Source organism: Acanthisitta chloris, unplaced genomic scaffold (genome assembly GCF_000695815.1).
Source record: "Acanthisitta chloris isolate BGI_N310 unplaced genomic scaffold, ASM69581v1 scaffold34001, whole genome shotgun sequence".
Lineage (NCBI taxonomy): Eukaryota > Metazoa > Chordata > Aves > Passeriformes > Acanthisittidae > Acanthisitta > Acanthisitta chloris.
Window position 1 is genome coordinate 5,631 of NW_008658243.1, and position 288 is coordinate 5,918.

Sequence of the window (288 nt, forward strand, 5' to 3'; positions counted from 1 at the left end):
CCCCCTTCAGTCACATCCCTCCCCGCTCCAGCCAATGCTTTGTCCCTCCCTGCACCCTTCTCTTGCCTCTCCAGCTTTCTAAAAGGGTTCCCAACTTTATTAGAGGGAAAGAAGCTGGAGAAAAGGCTCTCATGGGTGCAGAAGGTACATGTGGCTGACTCCGAGGACGAGGCACGGGGCAGGACATTCCCCTCTGTGCCACCTCCATCCCTGCAAGCACAGAGCCGTGGGACCCCCAGCCCACCCTCCCTCCCTCAGCCCCAGCTCTGACCCCTCCCTATCCCCCAT